Source organism: Nicotiana tabacum, chromosome 8 (genome assembly GCF_000715075.1).
Source record: "Nicotiana tabacum cultivar K326 chromosome 8, ASM71507v2, whole genome shotgun sequence".
NCBI classification, from domain to species: Eukaryota; Viridiplantae; Streptophyta; class Magnoliopsida; order Solanales; family Solanaceae; genus Nicotiana; species Nicotiana tabacum.
Window position 1 is genome coordinate 95,495,769 of NC_134087.1, and position 21,002 is coordinate 95,516,770.

The 21,002-nt window shown below is 34.8% G+C and overlaps 1 long non-coding RNA gene across 1 annotated transcript; it reads left to right on the plus strand.

Annotated features, from left to right (window-relative positions):
- The first annotated feature begins 18,690 nt into the window (after positions 1-18,690).
- On the plus strand, positions 18,691-20,392 carry LOC142163586 (uncharacterized). The gene is made up of 2 exons (XR_012694534.1): positions 18,691-18,920; positions 20,024-20,392. It is a non-coding gene; the product is annotated as an uncharacterized LOC142163586 (long non-coding RNA).
- The last annotated feature ends 610 nt before the right edge of the window (positions 20,393-21,002 follow it).

Sequence of the window (21,002 nt, forward strand, 5' to 3'; positions counted from 1 at the left end):
CGCCAAAATTCTCCCGGGTCATCCAAAACCCGATCCGAACATACGCTCAAGTTCAAAATCTTTATACGAACCTATTGGAACCGTCAAATCCTGATTCCGATGTCGTTTACACAAAATATTGACCGAAGTCAAACTTAGCCTTTTAAGTCAACCTAAGGAACCAAGTGTTCCGATTTCAACCCAAACTCTTCCAAATCCGGAACTAACCATCCCTACAAGTCATAAATCAGTAAAAGCAAGATCGGAAAGTCTTATTTAGGGGAATAGGGTTCTAGAAAGAAAAACGACCGGTCGGGTCGTTACAACTCAAGTACCCACTCAATACCTCTCGGTAAGAGAGTGGTTTAGCCCAATTCGGCTTTCTAAAGTCCAAATGGGTATTGAATAAAACAGTTGATAAAAAGCTCAAGTCAGATTTACTATCTCTAGGTTCAACCATTTAATTGAGACTATCAATCTCTTGATTTACCGCAATTTCTTGTTAGCCAAGTTTTCCTAGACTAAGTCTCTCTTTCTCAAGTAGAGACCAAGTCAAATAGGCAAGAACTAATGTTTGCAACCATTAATTCTACAATTAAAAGTAAGAACAAGGCTAAATAATAAACACCCAACCATAAACAAGCAATAAATCAAACACACATTAAGTTTACACTCTAGGGTTGTGTCACAACCCTAGTGGAAATCTAGCTACTCGTGATTAAAACAGAAGAAATAGAATAAGTAATGATAATTAAACCCATATTGATGATTAAAATAATAAAATCTATGTTCACAAAGCTCAAAATGGCAAAAGCTGCTAAAGAAGGTAAATAAAAACGTCTATTGTGGCTGCTGATTCAAACTTGACCTAAGAAAGTGAAACTCTTCTATTTATACAAAGCTGGATTTTTTGGACAAAAATGCCCTTTTGGAGGTTCTGCGGTCGCACAATTGCATGTGCGGTTCGTACTTTACTTCAGCTTAATAGGGTTTGAATCTTGTGGCCGCACAATTTTGAACTACGACCGCATTTCTCTTTCTCTGCGGTCTGCACATTTCTGAGTGCGGCCGCATACGGCTCTTCTAAGGACCGCACAAATGCAACTACGGCCGCGTAGTTGATCTTCTACGACCACACAATAATTTTGCGGTCCGCACTTCCTTTGAACTTGATATGAAAACTCTCTAAGCGTTTGCTCTTTCTTAGCTTCTGCGGCCGTACATGTCATGTGCGGACCGCACTTTGCACTTGTCTCTGATAAGTTTGCCTTCACAATCTGTGGCCGCAGATGATATTCTACGGTCCACACTTTGAGCTTTTGTGCCTATTTTTGTCCTTGAGTTCAGATCACTCCTTCTTGCATTGGATTTCATCTTAGTGTCTCATTTTCCAATACTCCTGCAATTAAGCATATTTCATCAGTTTTTGGGAACACAATTAAATGCTTTTGAACTAAAATGAAAGCTAAAAGGCGCTAATAAGTAGTCAAGATCCCCACTTATCAGGTAGCAAAGAAATTATAAGCGATTGATAGTATAATTTCGAGAATTTCTTGATGAGAGTACAAGATAAGGTACGAGGTTTATATAAGGGTACAATATGTAACTATCTTGTTGTCACGCCCCAAAACTGAGGAGCGGGACCGACGCTCAATCGAGTGAACCCGGTCGAGCAAGCCTGTTAGATTTCCTTCTACCCAAACTAATTCATGAATAAAGAGGAGATGTACTCCATTAATCAAATTCGGAAAATATTTCATTAACGACTTCCAATCCATTTTCATTAGCAGCTTCATTCAAAATTTCCAACATATTACAAGTTTATAGATTTAATGAAAAACATGTTTGTCAAATACTAACTTTTCTCGTTAAATTCCCCCCACATCAAATACCACCCACAATTTGTCTATGGAGCCTCTAAGTACATTGAAGAGTAATAAGGAAATGTCGGGCAATAAGGCTCCGGCTATACCTCGAAACATGATAAGAAAATGAACAAAAGATACATGACATGACCCTGGGATGAAGTGGGGCTCACCTAGTCTGCTGCGAAGGGAATACCGCTATCACTGATCGATGCCGCCTACTGTGGAACCACCTGTATCATTTAAAAATACAACGCCCCCGGCAAAAGAGACGTTAGTGCCGTCGAAGTCGAATAGCTAAAAGTCCTCTTTCAAAATAGAATAACCATATAAGAAAAGAAACCATAGAAACAACAAGTCATAATCAACAATAACCGAATGTCCACATATGAAAACACAGTAACTTAAATAAGAAGCAAATGAAGTACCTCAAGAAACTATGAAATGTCCCATAGAATCACACTTCAAGTCTTATTGTACTTACTTCCTTCTAGACATCTTTTGGAATCAAGTGTGCCATATGAACTATGCGTGACACACAAAATATAATGTAAATGTAACATCATGTGCAAACAAGAGCAATGGAAGTGGCATCTATTGTTCATACTGGATATGCATTTCACATACTATCCATAGGGTTCACATATAATATTATACACTTATGTGTTTCATAGCCCGTTCATAGGGTTCACATATTATATTATACACCTATGCGTTTCATAGCCTGTCCATAGGGTTCACATATTGTTTTATACACCTATGCATTTCATAGCCCGTCCATAGGGTTTATTCATACCATACACCTATGCGTTTTATAGACCGTCCATAGGATCACATACACAATACACCTATGCGTTTCATAAGCCGTCCATAGGATCACATATACAATATTCATGTGTGTTTCATAGACCGTCCACAATGCCCACATATTACATACAATAAATCTTTCATATCATACATAGCTTTATTGGTACTTTTAGCTACTCACAATATCATTAATTTATTGATTATATTGGCCATACATTACACAATGGCCGTATTTTGTATTCCACCTCTTTCAATGTCAAAGATCACTAACCAATATCAACATATCAATTATTCAACAATCATATACCTCAAATTCATTGGTAATTGAAACTTTAAACACAAAAGGTTTGTTCCCAAAGAATGGGGCATACCGACAAACAATAGAAACTCACATCAAAATCATAAACAAACAATACACCATTTATTATTGCAAACTCCTTTCTAGAAATAACAATGTACAATTTGAACACGTGAGTATGTAAGATATCGAATCACACTGGATATATTTGTAAAGCAAATCCTTAGTTATAAATAGCAACTTACAGGCATGAAATAAGTACAAAAGCTTTTAGGCAATTCTATTCTTGAAATTATTTTTAAACAGTTGAGTCGCGGCTCATTTCGTAATCTTTAACACATTCTCACATTTCATTGGCAATACTAGCCATAATCATAACTTAAATTCTTGGCACGATGGCCACACTCTATATCCCCAATTCACTTATTTTATTTTCAAGAATCTTTACATATTATCAACAACAAGACATTTTTAATCAAGACTTTAAGTACACATATGGTAATTATGAGTCTTAAGCATATCGAGTTTTCTCACACAATTTGGCATACTTAGCCTTTATTTGTAACACGACTCAAAGCCATAATATTTTAATACACAACCCATACTTTGAACATGTATCTTTAATCATAAGGCTCATTTCATAATAGTCAAGTTTATAGGTAATGACCCGGGATATAGGAATTAGGAATTAGGAATTTTGAGCCAACCACTTGAACTTATGGAATCATTTATGGAATTCGATTCTAAGAGAGAAAGTTTAGCCAATATACCTTGCTTGAACTTTTCCTTAAATTACTACAACATTCCGGAAATCCTAGCAATCCCAATCTATTTCAAGAAATAATAAATTTGAACACAAATTAGGAAAATATTCATAGTCTTAGCTCATTTGAGCATTCTATCAAACACTAGGTGTGCATTAAGTCTTTAAGGTCCTTTTATAGAGGATTTCATCAACCTACAACCCATCCTTCACCATTTTTAGCTCAACAATATTCCTACACCCACTGAACACATGCAAGCAAGATAACAACTCTAATACCCATGAACTTTCTTGATAATTGCCCATCTTTTAGCTAAAATTCAAAATTAAGGGTTAGGGTGTAGAATCTTACCTCAAGGATGAAGATCTAGTGTGCTTTTCCTTGTTAATCTTCAAGAATTTGTGTAAGAATTGAAGGACGATTTGGTAAAGATCACTTTCTCACTCTAGGGCTCTTCCTCTCACTCTAAAACATCAAATTTCTGCTAAAAAATGACCCATTGCGTATATTTAATGAAGTTGGGTCGGGTTATAGTGATAAAAGAATGGATACTCTGAAGTTCCGGACCGGACTACAGACCTGGCCTCGCTAGGATAAAGCCTGGTCTTAGCGTGCTACAGGCCTGGCCTCGCCAGGCTAAAGCCTGGTCTTAGCATGCTACAAGCCTGGCCTCACCAGGCCGAAAAATTTCAACTCCTCAATGCACTATTCAACCCAAAAACTCCGAAAATATAATATATTAGCCTACCTTGGCACAACAGAACCTTAAATTACTTAGTGAAATTTTCCGGGGCCTTGCACTTGCCATACTAATTTTTGCCCACCACTAATATTTATTACATTGATTACCCATGGATAATTTGTAACGGTTATGGTAATAATAGCCAATCTGGCATAATGTAATCAGGGATTATGCCGATTTCTTTCCATATTCGTGACTATTAATGAACCTTTCTTCCTCGTGGTCTTTAATTATCCATCCTGCACCTATTTTCTCTTTTTCAAATGTCAAGTATGGTATCTTTGTGAACAATCTTGTGGCTGTCTTACCCATGCTTTCTCTAATCTTCACTCTTCTTTATCGAATTGACTCTCATGCCACCTGTCAGTATATCATTAGTCCCTGTAACAAGTCTATTTTTCCACCATTAATATATTTAATTTGATCTTTCAAAGAAAAAATGCTATTAATATTAGTCAATTCATAAAATAATACTCAGTACTAGCCGAAGGTCATTTTTTCCTCCTCAGAACGCAGCACCGTTTATTCATTATCTTAGTTTGAAACATAACTGATTTGGGAGAGTACTACTCCCATATCTATTTAAGAGATCGACCTCTATTCTACTTTTGCATATGACATTTGTATCAAAATTAAACTATCTGGTACAACATAGACACCTTGGAACCTGTAACATTCTCTCTCTTTCATTTTCTCTCTACCTTTCTGCTCCTCCTTTTCATTTTCTTTCATCTTCTGACGTTTAACATTTGTATATTTTAAATATCCTTCAGTTTTAGGAACAAAAATTGCATGTTCCATTTAATTGAAGATCAAATACACGCATTGAATAACAAGAAACTAAGACCTGATCATAGACCTATAATCCATGATCAAACTCTATTTTTATTTTCAGAATTAAACAATGGCACCAAGAGAAAGAGAAAGAAATTGTGTACCCTAAATCAATACACTTTACTGATCAATCAAGAAAGTGAAAAAGATAGACTTAAAACTCCATTGAAAATTTTTGAAGCTCGTTTAAGCTTGAATTTAAAATTTAAATTTGTTTCGAATCAGTATTGTTGGAATATATTGGGCATATCTCAAGGAGTTTGACTCATAATTTTTGGAGATTTGGTGGAAATTTTATGTGGTTTTAATTGAAATTTGTGCCAAAATTAAAGTAGAATATGAACATTGAAGAAGATACGTGTGTATCTCCCATGTATTATTTATGTATCCCATATGTATCAAATATGTATCCAATATATACCTGTGTGAATACATATGAGATATATCTGTCGAGAGAATATTTTAAACTAGGTTCTTCAAATGTTGTATATCATTGGTAATAAATTTTTGACTCCAAACTAATCCAAATAACCTTTAATTTTTCTCAAATTTTATATATTTCCTTACCTATGTATTCTAAAAGAATTCTAATCATATCGATTGAAAAAAAAAATCTTTTTTGCCTTAGTTTTTTTGAATATTGTATATATTGGTAAATATTTTGGCTATTTTTGATAACATGCTTTAATGATTAGTTGTTGGTAAGTAGTATATTTTTTTGGTACATTTCAGTTGTTTAATTTCTCAAACTTTCATCAATTTATGTTTTTATAATTATCGATACTATTCAACGTGTGAAATAGAAAAGTATTAGAAAGTCAAATGTACGACAATTTCTCCTTTATTTGCAGGAAAATTTCTGTTTTAATTTCCGAGAAATAATATTGCTTATTTTCGGTAAGTAATAGCTTGAATAAACTGACACTGTATTTTACGTAATTGATTCAAATAAACTTTAGTCCTTTACCTCAGGTGCTTATCGGGTGGATATTTACGCTATCGGTTTGGCTTATTGGTTTTCGCATTATAAATATAGTAATTTGCTAGCCAACCAATAAGATATCGGGCAGATTGATATTTGATTAGCAATTATCGGTCGGTTTATCGGATTAGCGATTAAGGGAAAATTTGGAGTAAAGCATCACATCTGCTTTGTCTTTGCAATGATTCTGAATTAAGTAAATTAAGTCTTTTGTATTGAGAACTGAACTAATTGAGTAAGACTAGAAAATAGAAATTGACCCCCAATATAATAAAGACGCTCTTGAAAGCTGACTTAACTGGGTATGGTAAAAATTTCTTTAATTTGTCTTTGCAAATCAAATTCATTCAAAGCTAGAAAGGGTGTAGTATTTGAGCAACGAGATTATCAACCACGCCCTGTAGCTTAAATCATATACTTGTAAATATAGAAGTAGTAGACTAGCAGTACTGTTCTGGCCCAACTAACTTAAATCCAATCCTACATCAAAGTCTACATTTGTTATCGGATCATGACGAGTTTCGTATACCTTGGACCGATCAAAAATATTACTTTATATATACATAGGGATAAAAGTATAAATATAAATTTTTTTAACGGATTAACGATTTATCCGATAAGGAAATTGAGTAATCCGCCTCCAAACCGTTAAGCCATTAATTATAAAATTTCAAACCGTTCACAAACCATTCCCCCGATAACTCGATACCAATAAGCCAATAAGCCGTTTTTAGTATTTGATTAACGGTTACGGTTTGGTTTTGAACAATCCTATTTAGCCAAGAACTAACCTAAATCACAATTGTTAGGAAACTTTTATGATTCAACAATCGTCAAACCATTATCATTATTTGTAAATTCAAACTTACAAGCAACTAGGAAAAATAAAACTACAAGAGCAAGTGACCAGCATATGGCAGAGATCCGACCATGCTTCGCAAAAAGTTCTGTATTTTATATATTTTTATGCAAATTTTGCGTGCATACACTATATATGACGACACTCCTTAAAAATAATGGAAATAAAATATTAATTTGGGACAAAGAAAAGCTTTAAAATCACCAAAATCTTACGCAAGAAAAGTGTAAATTTGCTTGATCAAATTAAAATATTGCTACCAAAAAAATGACAATATCCTAGTACTAAATCTGATCAATGCATACATTACCATAATAGGTTCCATAAATGCAAACAACAAGCTAGTCGTTTGAGAAAAGAAGAGAGGAAATTAATAAGAAGATGAAGGAAAAATCTTTAAATAACTAATTTAGTGTCTTAATCAACCACATCAACCTTGACTGTGCAAGATAATAACCTACGAAAAACGGAAAACAAAGCAGCGCATGATATCTCCTTAGCCTTTCTAAATCCATTTATATAATCTTTAGTACTGCGACTCCAAGCTCCCCTTGAATTATCACCAGTATTACGAGCCTTTTGTTTTAGTCCATTGTATTTCAGTACTATTTTTTCACAAACGCTCTGATCTTCTTTTGAAAATGGGTAGCTTCTTAAGTATAATTGCCTGTATGAAATGCTGTCCGACACATTTGGCTTAGGATGACTGCACCCAATATTGCTATTCTGGTTTATTTTTGAGCCGATTGATTTTAAGAACTCAACGTCAGATTCTGGCCATTTATACAGAGGCTCACATATGTTGGTCTTACTGGTGTTCTGGCAATTTCGTTAACACAATTAGTTGATATGCAGGCGGCGGCCATCTTGGTTAATTTTCCGGCGATCGAGAAATTGACTTATCTCACTTACCTCTCAATCTGAAAATCAGGTAGCTAGCTAGCGTTACCCCCTACAGTATTTATAATGGAGAAAAACCAGTTTTGATTACAAACTAGGAAACCTAATCCTATATTATGTTTACTACAAAACCTATTTAGATATGAGTTAAAAGAGACTAGCAACAAATACCAAATCCTAAGTAATTTAGGATTACTAATACTCTTGTTTTAATTGCAATAAGGTCTGCTTCACTTGCTTTTGTAATCGGATTACCCCGTTTGTCCAATTTATTTAATATATTTTTCTTTTCAATCTATCCCTAAGACTGATACACTTTTATATTAGAAATAATTTAAGTTTTTAAACTTTCTAATTTGTCTTTAATGGGATTATTTATATCCTTATTCGAAAGTCCGTTTTTTATTTCTTAACCTCTGTACCTACTAAAAGTAGGCCACATAAATTGAGTCTTCAGCAAAACAAAATTATACTAACAATTACTCCAGTACGTATGAATTGGTCTAAATATTTTCTATTAGCTTTATGTCTTCTGACCAAGATCCAAAGTTTTGCCTATTGAAGCGTCAATGTGGTATTGAGGGAAGGGCCGCAAGACCTACAACACTTAGATAGAAGAGCCGAATCTCCGAGGATCTTTACACGAATAATCGGTCATATTCATTGATTATTTTTTATAGCCATATATATAGATTAACGATTATTTTTAATTTAAGTAGTTCGGTGGGCGGTTATTTGGATGAATTCTTCATCTCAGGCCATTGGTTTGTAGACCAGGTAAAATTTAAAAGGCGAAATACATAAACGGCCCCTTCAAATTGTTCTCAACGGTCAGCCAGACACCTCAACTGAGCCCATTTTCAGTTGGACACTTTTTCTCCACTAAAGTACGACCTCGTGAACCCTTCACGCTGACATGGCAAAGTGTGTGCTTTGTACTTAATTCTAAGCGCGTGAAACCCTAAAGTTTTTTTCTTTTTTCTTTTAAATTTAACTTTATTTTATATGGGTCCCATTATATTTTATTTTCCACACATTAATTTCACTTTCTTCGCAAAATATTCCATCTTCACCAAATCAGTAATGCCTCTTCCTTCCGCCATTAATCCATCTCCTCTTCTTCAATCTTGAAAATAATGTAACAATTAATAACAACCACTACATAATAACAATTTCATTGATCGCCCACTTCAATTGCTCGTCTTTGCTTCGAATCAACATTCTCTGGCAATGAATTTCCTGTTCTTCCACTCGAAGAGATGGTGACAGTGTTTTTTTCTTGATTGTGATGAATTGTTGTTTCATGAATCGTAGGCTTCGGTCGGTAGATCCATCGCCATTTTCCCCTCTTCTGCAAACAAAATTTCTTCCGTTTACAATAATAATATTTTCTTCGGGTTTAACGACTTCTTTTTCTTCCAGTTTCTTTGGCTCTTCGGCCGGCGGTTTTGGGATCGGAGAAAGAAGCTCAACTTGACGGTGGCTCTTCTCTTGCACTCTCTCTACACTACTAGAAAATGAGCCTATGGCAACAATCGAAAAACCGTTGCAACAGACAGGTGAACCGCTGCCATAGAGTTATTGAAACGGTTTGGCGACCATTACATACGCTACCGTGCCAATAGATCTAGAGTAACGATTCTTGCAACGTTTATCTAAACCATTGCTGGAGGGCAATCTATCGCAACGGTTTCTCCTCTGCCTGAAGCAACGAGTATTTCTTTCCAGTTGCAACGGTTAAAAACCATTACCATATAGTTTACATCAACGGTTGGCAGCCGTTACCATACAATTTATTGCAACGGTTATGTAAGCTATTGCAATGTTTATTTACAGATATCCTAACAGTTTCATTACGCTACTGTAATGGTTTTATTTCTTTTGCAACGGTTTTAACTACTTATTGTATCAGTTTGTCGCATATTTTGGAACGATTTGTAAGACCTATTGGAACGGTTTGCAAGACCTATTGGAACGGTTCTATTAGACTATTATACCCTGGCTGTAAATGAATATATATATATGTGTGTGTGTGTGTGTATATATTAATTTGTAATAACCTAGAATTTATATAAATAAAAAGATAAAACACTTCATAATCTATATTATCTCCATAAAACCAAAATAGTTTAACCCAATCACATAAGTTTTACATTTGGCGGAATACATCTGGAGACACTTAAAGTTAGCACCATTTTTCATTTAGACACCTAAATTGAAGGCTGTTCCTATTGAGCACTTATACTACACTAAACTTGTTCCAGTTATGCACTTTTTTGACAATTAGCAAACTTACAAAGTGTGTGCAATGCACTCGCGGCTGACGTGGCGAATGACAAACAAAAATCGAATATATATCATTTTGAGATAAAAAAAGAAAAAACTATTTTAAAATCTATTTAGTAAACAAAATAAAATAACATTCTCAAAAAGAAAAAAAAACTTAATTTACACCCAATCAGAAAATAACACATTATTAACAAAAGAAAAAAAAAAGGACACATTAGTATTCTTGAAATCATTGTTCTTGGTGTTCTTCACTATCTTTATGTTTATTCTTGTTCCAACCACGATTTTAATCCAAAATTTCAAGAGAAACTCCTCCAAATTTGTTATAACTTTAACTAAAGAATCTCTACCAAGATTCAAAGACAACCTCAATATTAATTTCTCAATTTTGGAGTTGCCTTACCAAGAGACGCAAGATCGAGAAAAGGGTACAAAACTGGTACTAGAGAGGGAAGCACCAGGGATGCTAGATCTAACAGACGGATCGATCGGTCCAAACTGGAAGGGTATTCCGACCACTGGGTTTTCACTGTTGCACCACCATTCATTTCTAGAGGCTCATCAATGAAATCACCAAAAGTTAGAGCTGAAACCAGTGAGTGGTGGGGTGAAGAAGAAGGGTTCAGCGATGGGGGTTAGAGAGGAAGGTGGCAGAGGATTTGGTGGTGAGGAGGGGGGAGCTTGGCGACGGCTGGTTGTTTGGAGAAGGGGTTGGCAGCTGCCTTTTTATGTGAAGAAGAAGGACTGTTGGTTCAAACTTTCGAGCTAAATCAATGGTGGAGGCACAACAATGGTGAAAGTGGAGGAGGCAATGATGGAAATGGTGGTGGACATAAAGAAGAAGAAGGAAATAAAAAAAGATAAAAAAAATCTGTTTTTTGGGCTTTTCACGCGCCTATATTGGGTGAAACTCACTATATGTGCCAGCAAGAAGTGCCTAATTGGAACAAAGTTCATGTAATGTACGTGCTCATTAGGAACACCCCTAAGTTCAGGTGTCTAAATGAAAAATCGCCAACTTTAAGTGTCTCCGTATGTATTCAGCCTTTACATTTCAACACTTCAAGAGTTAGAGTAAGTTTCAAATATTGATAACAAAAGATTCCTAGAACGTGGACAACAATTCAAAATTCTTAAGTAAGGTCTAGATCTTCACAATCTCCATCTTCTCTTTCTTCAATTGATCCACCTACAACCGTTGTAACCTACTGGAATGGTTATAACCGTTGCTATATCTGTTCTATAACAATGGTTCTATAACCGTTACGACAAAACTGTTGCAATAGTGTCATTTTCTGGTAGTGCTAAAACCTTCAACGAATTTGCTTTTTCCCCTTGAGGTGGTGGTAGAGGTGCTGGTGTTTCTTCTTTTGTTTTCTCTGTTTTCTTTTCTTCCTTCTTTTCATTATCACCTTTTGGAGCTTCCTCTTTCTTCTCTTCTTCTATTTTTTTCGGCCTTTGGAGACGAGGAGGAAGGGCTGGCGGTGATTCTTTTTTTTTAAAATTATTATTATTGCTTTTGTTTTATAATAGGTGGCAAATGTTTTAATTAAAATTACACATGGCATTTTTTTCATTTGTTTGTTTGACATGAATTCGAGAGTGTATTTCATGCGAGGTGGGCTGATGAGGTCGGGTGTTTAATTGACCTACTTTATTGAAGGCTTGAAGTGTCCAACTGAAAATGGGCTCAGTTGAGGTGTCTGGTTGACCGTTGAGGACAACTTGAATGGGCCGTTTATGTATTTTGCCAATTTAAAAATAAACAGATTTACAAGCGGTAATTGAAATACAGTTTCAAAAGTAATCGAAATTTAGCCACTTTTCATGTAAAGATAAATCTAAACGAAAAGACTGTTCAAAATTTGAAAAATATTCCAGCATAATATACCGGAGTTCGAATTTTTTACAGGTGATCTTCCAGCATAATATATTGGAGTTCCAACATAATATACTAGAGTTCCAACATAATATACTGGAGTTCCAGTATTATATACCGGAGTTCAGGCATAATATACTGGAAGTTCATACACAGGTGCTCCAATCTCGAGTATATTATGCTGGAACTTTCCGTGTGCTGGAGTAAGTTTATACATAGGTGCTCCAATCTCCAGTATATTATGATGGAATTTTCCGTGTGGTGGAGTTCTAGCACAATATGCTAGAAGTTCATACACAGGTGCAACAATCTCCAGTATATTATGCTGGAACTTTCAGTATTGCAGCAAAATAGTGGCTATTTTCTAATGACTTTGCAAAAGCTGATTATTTTTCGATTACCAGTCCAAAAATTTACTAGCCCGTGCTATTTTCACTTGTAAACCATACACACTTCAACGACCCACTTCATCCTACAACCATAAATAGTAGGAAATTTTAGCTCTTATAGCAAAGGTATACACCCAATTTATTATAAACCAAAATCCTTTTAAAATCTTATTTTCTATAGCTACCTTTTATATTTATAGCAAAATAAGTATTTATGGTATATACTACCATTGAGGCATGAAATAAGGCATAAAATACGCTTGTTTATGTTTTTCCTCCCTCTTAGACAGCTGGACATACCTATTTTTTAAGGTGATTGCTGTTATTGTATTCATGAATACATGTCCCGAATACATGTGAATACATGCACATACATCTGGACTGTCATGATTTTAGACACTTTTTACTGTTGTATTCATGAATACAGCAACATGAATACATGTGAATACATGCACGTACAATTGGACTGCCCTGATTTTAGGCACTTTTTACTGCTGTATTCATGAATACAGCAGCGCGAATACATGTGAATACATGCGCGTATAGCTGGACTGCCCTGATTTTAAGTGCTTTTTGCTGCTATATTCATGGCGCGAATACATGCGGGTACATTTGGACTACCCTGATTTTTAGTGCTGTATTCATGAATACAACAACGCGAATACAACGAATATACTACCATAACAACGGAATAGCAGCTATAGGAGGTAATTATGTATATGGTAGTTATAATAAGTTAATAACCACTAAATAATAGTGGTTTTTGAAAATTCCTCTAAATAGTATAAGGTCCATTTGGAGTTCCAGTGCTTTCAGGTTACAGATATATTATTATTGACACATTTAATTAATTATCACCTTAAAATAGGAACTCTATGTGAAAGGATAAAATTCACAAATCGTCATTTTTTTGTACATGTAATTGAGAAATAGTCGTTGTCTGAATTTCAAATTCTACAGATAATATTCCACATCAATGTTTAGAGTTTTTGTGGAAATATTTTAATGCCCTTTGGACAAGTGTTTTAGCCCTTCTAGAAGATTATGATTAGTGGCAAAAGAAGTCTAAAAAGTGGCAAATGTTCAGCCACGTTTTTGCCATGCAAAAGCCAAGTTTTATGCAATTACAACTATAAATAGGCTCTCACTTGACAAGGAAATCACCATCAGCAAAAATATCATTCCTCTCCTTTCCTTTCACACCTCCCTTCTTCTTTTGTTGTCAAATATTAAACATTAGTTGTTTCCTTTCTTATTTACTTTTCCTACTTGCTAGCTGGGTTTGTAATATAAATATTTTGTTGATTCCTGTATCCTCTAAATAAAATAGAGGTAAGTTTGTTGAATCCTAGAGAAACATTTTACACTGCTGAAATAGTTTCTTAGGACAGTGCCCAGCACGACTCAAGCTAATTCGTGTATCTACTTACAAAGAATATTGAAATGGTGTTATTGAAATTCTTGCTTTCAATTACTACAATCTAAGAAACTATGGCAAATAACACTGATGCTAAAAATACTACTGATACCACCAATATTGGTGTTACGTCCGCTGCTCCAGCCGCAGTTGTACTGCCATATGCCAGGCCATTTCTAGATGTGTCAAATATTGAAATTCTCGCCAATGAAAATTTCAAGCGTTGGAAAGAACGTATTTTCTCACTGCTTGATGTCCATGGTGTTGCACATGCACTGTTGCATCCGTAACCTAGTGCAGACGCCGATAATAAAATAGTGGAATCATGGCAACACGCCAACAAGGTATGCCGTCATACCATATTGCAAACTATTTCTAATGAACTGTTTGACGTGTATTGCAGTTATAAAGAAGCAAAAGCTATATGGGAAGCCTTAATTAAAAAATTCACTATTGAAGATGATACAAAACAAAAATTTGTAGTAGGAAATTTTTATTAGTGGCAGATGAGAGATGATAAAGAGATGAATGTACAAATCAACGAATTTTAAAAATTGTTAGAAGACTTGAAGGCCGAGGGGATATCTTTACCAAAGAAGTTTGTTGCTGGAGTGCTGATTAAGAAACTGCCTGACTCGTGGAGTAACTATAAAAATAACTTAAAGCATAAACAGAAAAATTTCACCATAGAGGAAATTGTGACCCATATCCTAATTGAAGATTCCAAGAGAAAAGAATCTGCCAAAGCTAGGATGACAGCTCTTAAAGCAAATTTAGTCAGCAACAACAACCGCAAAAGGTACGAGAATAAGTCTCAAAGTTGCAAGCCTAAAAATCCTAACCTTAAAGGAAAAAAAGGCTCTTGTTTTATTTGTGGAAAATCGGGCCATCATGCCTCACAGTACAGTACAAAGCAGGAAATGACAAAGGTAAAACTAATACTCCTAAGGCTAACTTAGCCGAAGGAGGTGATATTATTGCAGCTGTCATTTCTCAAGTAAAAATTGTAGCACATGCAAAAGAATGGGTGATAGACTCTGGGGCTACTCGGCACATTTGTGCAAATTGAGAAGCATTTTCCTCTTATACTCCTGTAGAGGATAATAGAGAAGAGGTCTACCTTGGAGACTCAAGTACTACCAAAGTCTTGGGTAAGGTAAAGTTCTCCTGAAACTCACTTCGGGAAAAACGTTGGCCCTTGTTGATGTACTGCATGTTCTTACTATGAGGGCAAACTTGATCTCTGTATCCTTGTTGGGAAGAGGTGGAGTGAAAGTGTCATTTGAATTTGATAAGATCATAATGATAAAAAATAATGTGTTTGTGGGAAAGGGCTATTGTAACCAAGGACTCTTTGTACTTAATATTTATGATGTTATCAATGAAAATGTTTCTACTTCTGCTTATATGGTTGAGTCTATTTCTCTATGGCATGCTATACTAGGATATGCTAACGTCACATATATAAAAAAAATACAGTCACTAGGATTAATATCTGGTTTAGATTCAAATAATATTAACAAGTGTGAAATATGTGCTGAAGCTAAAAGTACTAGAAAGACCTATTTTTCCGTAAATAGAGAAACTGAATTGTTATCTTTAATTCACACGGATTTAGGCGACTTGAAGCAGACTATGACTAGAGGTAGTAAAAGATATTATGTGACTTTTATTGATGATTTTTCTAGATATACTAAGTTGTATTTGCTTAGAAATAAAGATGATGCATTTAATGCTTTTATTTCTTATAAAACTGAGGTTGAAAATCAACTTAATAGAAAAATCAAGAATTAGATCAGATAGAGGTGGAGAATATTTATCTTTAAACAAATTTTGTGAAAATAATGGAATTATTCATGAAGTAACTCTGCCTTATTCACCCGAGTCAAATGGAGTAGCTGAAAGAAAAAATAGACATTGAAAGAGATGATGAATTTTATGTTAGTTAGTTCTAATGCTCATGATAATTTGTGGGGTGAAGCTATTTTATCTGCATGTCACTTACAAAATAGAATACCACATAGAAGAACAGGCAAAACTCCTTATGAATTGTGGAAGGGTTATAAACCTAATTTAAAATATTTAAAGGTGTGGGGGTGCCTTGCTAAAGTTCTTTTGCCTGAACCTAAAAAGAGAAAAATAGGTTCTAAAACTGCTGATTGCATGCTTATTGGATACGCTGAACATAGTGCTGCATATAGATTCCTTATTTTGAAAAGTGATGTGCTTGATTGCAATACTATAATTGAAACAAAGAATGCTGAGTTCTTTGAATATATTTATCCACTGTATGATAAAATTTCTCATACACCTGTTGAAACAAATAGAGAAATTACCTCTAATGAGGACCTGAGAAGGAGTAAAAGGCCTAGGAAAGAATATTTTTCTTATGGAAATGATTTACAGATTTTTCTTGTAGATAATGAACCATCAAATTATTTTGAAGCTATATCTTCTTCAGATGCTAAATATTGGAAAGAGGCAATAGAAATTGAAATTGATTCTATTAAGAAAAATAATACATGAATTTTAACTAATTTACCTCCTGGTGCAAAACCTAATGGTTGTAAATGGATTTTTAAAAGAAAATTTAATCCTGATGGATCCTTAGATAAATATAAAGCCCGGTTAGTAGAAAAAGAATTTTCTCAAAAACAAAATATAGATTATTTTGATGCATTTGCACCAGTGACTAGAATTTCTTCTATTCGAGTTTTAATCGCCTTAGCTTCAATCCGTAAGCTTTTTATCCACCAAATGGATGTGAAAACTGCTTTTCTAAATGGTGATTTAGAAGAAGAGATTTATATGGTTCAACCTGGAGGCTGTGTCATTCCTGGACAAAAAAAATAAAGTTTGTAAATTAATTAAATCTCTTTATGCCCTTAAACAAGCTCCTAAGCAGTGGTATGAGAAATTTGAACAAGTCTTACTGAGAGACGGTTTTTCTTCAGTTGAGGTGGATAAATGTGTTTATACTAAAGTGGTAGACAATGATTAGGTGATAATATGTCTGTATGTTGATGACATGCTTATATTTGGTACAAATTTAAATATTGTGCAAAGTACTAAATTATTTCTGTCTGCTAATTTTGATATGAAAGATATGGGTGAAGTAAATATGATATTGGGAGTTAAAGTTATAAGGAGTGAAGATGGCATAATATTGTCACAAGAATATTATGTTGAGAGACTTCTTAAGAAGTTTGAATATTTTAATGTCACATCTGTAAGCACTCCTTTTGATGCTAACTCTAAGTTGAAAAAGAATAATGGTGACCCAATTGCTCAGTCTAAATATACACAAATTATTGAGAGTCTGATGCATTTAATGAATTTTACAAAACCTGATATAGCCTATGTAGTGTGTAGACTGAGCAGATATACTTATAATCCCAATAGAGAGCATTGGTCTGCATTAGATAGACTAATGAAATATTTGAGAGGAACCATGAATTATGGTATCCTATAGAGTGGATTTCCTTCTACTTTAGAAGGGTACAGTGATGCAAACTGGATCTCTGATTCAGATGAGACAAAATCCACTAGTGGTTATGTATTCACCCTTGGTGGTGGTGCAATATCTTGGAAATCTACTAAACAGACGATCATTGCTAGATCGACTATGGAATCAGAGTTTGTAGCTCTGGAATTAGCTGGTTCTGAGGCCGAGTGGCTAAGAAACTTCTTAGCTAATATCCCTTTAATAAAGGACGTATTGCCTCCTGTGTCTATACATTGTGATTGCCAGTCGGCAATAGCTATACCAAAGAATAAATCTTATAATTGTAAAAGTAGACACATGAAATTTAGACATGATGTCATAAAACAGTCGCTGAGAGAAGGAATAATTTCCATTGATTATGTGAAGTCGGAAGTTAATTTGGACGATCCTCTGACTAAACCTGTGGGAAGAAAATTAATTCTTCAAACCTCAAAAGAGATGGGGTTAAGGCCGACATACTGTCAATAGATATGGTAACCCAACCTATGTGATTGGAGATCCCATGAAGTAGGTTCATATGAGTAATAACAAGTCGATATTGGCACTGAAGTACTAAAGAGAGTGCTTGACTGCTACTAATTGAGAGGCTGAGTAATAACTCTTAATGAAATTCATAGTCCTTATGAATGTTGTATTTAAAAGCAGTATGCACTTGACGAATTCACCTATATGAGAGTGGACTGGGCCGCTCCTATGAGATTTTGGTCTAGTCTCTAGAGCTCTCATGAATAACCAGGCACGCGCATGACCTATTGGGCGCAAAATCGCGTTGAACAACAAAATTACCGGGGGTCAAAATGTGATTGATAAAATCTCTGACTTATAATAAGAATTATTGGTTCATAGAAATATTATATTTCATCAGTAATTTTGTGAGTTAAATTTTTATTGATCTAAGTTTAGTTCATAGTCTAGAAGACACCAAACCTATTACATTTAGACCATACAAATCCAGCAAGTTTATTTCAAAAGGTCTTTAAAATAGTGGGGAACTGTGGCAATATTTTAATGCCCTTTGAACAAGTGTTTTAGCCCTTCTAGAAGGTTATGATTAGTGACAAAAGAAGTCTAAAAAGTGGCAAATGTTCAGCCACGTTTTTGCCATACAAAAGCCAAGTTTCATGCAATTATAAATATAAATAGGCTCTCACTTGACAAGAAAATTACCATCAGCAAAAACAGCATTCTTCTCCTTTCCTTTCATGCCTCCCTTCTTCTTTTGTTGTCCAATATTAAATATTAGTTGTTTCCTTTCTTACTTACTTTTTCTACTTGTTAGCTAGGTTTGTAATATAAATATTTTGCTGAATCCTGTATCCTCTAAATAAAATAGAGGTAAGCTTGTTTAATCCTAGAGAAATATTTACACTGCTGAAATAATTTCTCAGGATAGTGCCCAACACGACTCAAGGTAATTCGTGTATCTACTTACAAAGAATATTGAAATGATGTTATTGAAATTCTTGCTCTCAATTACTACAGTTTTCACCTATGAAATTTAAAACTTCATGACAGTGACTACTAATAACTCTTCTTTTTTTAAAAAAGGAAAAAGTTATGAGTATTGTTCGGTCTACCAATAATGTGAATATTCTTTGATTTTCCCATCTCAACTCTTGGGTGGTCTATAAGTTGTTTATATTGATATAAAGTATTCACAAAATCTGACGAACGTCAAAACTTATATGTATGAAAATTTTACCAACACATTTTCTGTTTTAAATTTAATCCAACTTAGTCCAAATTAACTCCAAATGACTTCAAACTTTGATATTCAACCTTCTAATGCCAATATAACAATTTCCAATGGTTAAATTAAACCAAAACTTTCAAAGATCAGTAGACTATCTTTGTCTTCTTCAGCAAATGTTTTTCAAGCTCAATAAAATCCAACAACGTGTTCGTCAATTTTCTTCAACCAAGCCATTCTAAATCATTAGGGAGAAACAATATAAGCTTAATAAAAACATTACCACTCAATTCTAACCACAAATAAGCTATGGATTTTCAACTTTCTTTATAAGTAAAATCCAACTTTTATTAATTGATTTATAAATAGCTTGGTCTTGAAGGAACATATACAGCTGTGATTGCTGATTATGTTATTTCTTCGGAAATTGATCTTAATATATGCATAAAATTTCCTCTTATGTTGGCAAATTTTAATTACAAATCCTACAATTTGCTGAATTACATGATATATTTGCCTGGAGCTGGCCTGCAATAAAACACTTTCTGCCTTATTTTGCCTTGAGTCTACAAGGAGGGGAGTTAGTATGCATGTCGATTAGATCTACTTATGATAAGAAGAAATAAAACTCTTAATTACTACATACTATGTGAACGATTTGCAACTTTTTGAAGAGTTTATTAACCGCTGGTCCGCTGCTTCTACCGTAATTTTCTTTGAACCGTTCCAAATAGCTTGACACTCAAATTGTTACCCTTAATACTATATCCGGTGAAAATCGAGCTTGCCTAAGTTTGTATGACTAACCGAAATTGGGGTGACAGATTAAGGCTCGAGCTCGGTTATATCGGACCATGGTACGGAGATGGATTGGTAAGCTCGTGAAACAATGGCCGATCAAGATCAAGATCTGCCATGATCGAGACCGAAGCGAGAAAGAGATTGAGCGAGATTGAAGGAAGCTTGCTAGGTCGAATAATAGAAAGCCGAGATATCCGTGATCGGGCAAGGACCGTGGCGGAAATCTCGGCACATATCAAGTCAAGACCGGACATTTATCCAATCATGGGATTTCCTTCTGTAATATGAATTATACCATAAATAAGATTCCTCTACTATATAAAGAGGCTTCTAATCATTTTGTAATCATCATACATTCGCGCATAATCAAGAAATATACTACATTTTCTCTCTCTTAAGCTATACTGTTCAGTTCATACTTTTCCAATAGCATACTCAGTTGGTTCAAGGGCGATTTAGCTCGAGGACCACAATTGTTCATCACATTAGTTTGCTTTATTTTACTGTTAATTTCTAGCATTAATCCTCATATTTATCATTTTGTGCCAAGTGAAACCATATATCTTTAAAATCACCTATAAGTTTAATTGTTATCCAATTTTAAGGATAAACAGTTTGGTGCCCACCGTGGGGCTAAGGATAATAGTGATTGCCTGGTACAATTTTCGTAACACAGATTATTTTAAGCTTGTTCTTTGAAGTGTCTTCGGTTTCAGGATCAACATGTCAAACTTCTAAGTAGCACCCACACACACAGACAACGACCTTGGTCTTCATGGCGAGAATGAAAACAAAGCCGTCCCAGGAAACAGAGTACCTCCAGTCAACCCTGATGGAGCTCCGCCCGTGGACCCAATCAACGTCAGCTCCCATATTGCCATTAATGGGAATTTGGGCGTCGATCATGAAAATAGCACCCGCAGAGATGCTCGAATAGCTGATCAAAAAGCACAGAGCGATGAAGAAGGTGGGATTAGCCTTCGAATGATATTCAAAATGTTG